Source organism: Apium graveolens, chromosome 6, assembly GCF_009905375.1.
Source record: "Apium graveolens cultivar Ventura chromosome 6, ASM990537v1, whole genome shotgun sequence".
Lineage (NCBI taxonomy): Eukaryota > Viridiplantae > Streptophyta > Magnoliopsida > Apiales > Apiaceae > Apium > Apium graveolens.
Genome location: NC_133652.1, coordinates 84,247,404 through 84,248,267, shown reverse-complemented (window position 1 = coordinate 84,248,267; position 864 = coordinate 84,247,404). Strand labels below are relative to the sequence as shown.

Sequence of the window (864 nt, the reverse complement as noted above, 5' to 3'; positions counted from 1 at the left end):
CATTCCTCAGCAAAGTGTTCACTTCTTTTTCGCCAGGTTTCATTCTATTTTTTTTGGATTGGATGATGGAAAAACCAGCAAGCTTACGGCTTACAATACAGACGCGGCGATCAGTTGGACCTTTGATTAATTAACATCTCTTTTTTTTATTGACTTCCTCCTTTCTTGAACCCGCAGGAAGTAAAATGAAGGTTGCTGTTCAAGTTAGTGAAGTATTTTCATTGTAATTAGACCTAACAAGAACAGAATCACGCCCTGTAGGATTTGAACCTACGACATCAGGTTTTGGAGACCCTCGCTCTACCGAACTGAACTAAGAGCGCTTTCTTATCACAGTAGATACGACTGTAAAGAAAAGGATTCTTTTTGAACCCCCAATACATCTTCTGCATCTTCAGCTCAGGGAAGCAATAGCTCATTTCAGTGTCGGGGATTTATTCTGCAAACCTTCCTACTTAACGGGGAACTTCACCTGAAACCTTTACCTTCATATCTTTCCCCTTCTTCTAACCATTGGCTCACACCAACAACCGGCACATGCTCTACACCAACAGACAGACTTGCTGGTAATTGTGGGATTGGTTGCAAGTAATTATCAATGTGTCATTTCATTGTCAGTCAAGAGCTTGTATGGAAGTGAGATAACAAGTTTTATCGTCCAAGGTATTTCCTAGATGCCAGGTGTTTACCTATATTGTTAGATGAACATTTAACTAAATCCATAAGCATCATGCACTAAATCTACCATCAACTGGCCTCGTTTTGACCTGTGCTGGCCCCAAGCTTGGGCGCTCTACATAGGATGTAGACTCCATCAGATACATATTGATTTCTTTCTGATGGGATGGATCAATAATAGAAAGT

General features: G+C 40.6%; 1 non-coding gene across 1 annotated transcript; it reads right to left on the bottom strand.

The window, feature by feature from the left end:
* Nucleotides 1-249: 249 nt before the first annotated feature.
* Nucleotides 250-323, bottom strand: TRNAW-CCA (transfer RNA tryptophan (anticodon CCA)). The gene has a single exon. It is a non-coding gene; the product is annotated as a tRNA-Trp (tRNA).
* Nucleotides 324-864: the final 541 nt, after the last annotated feature.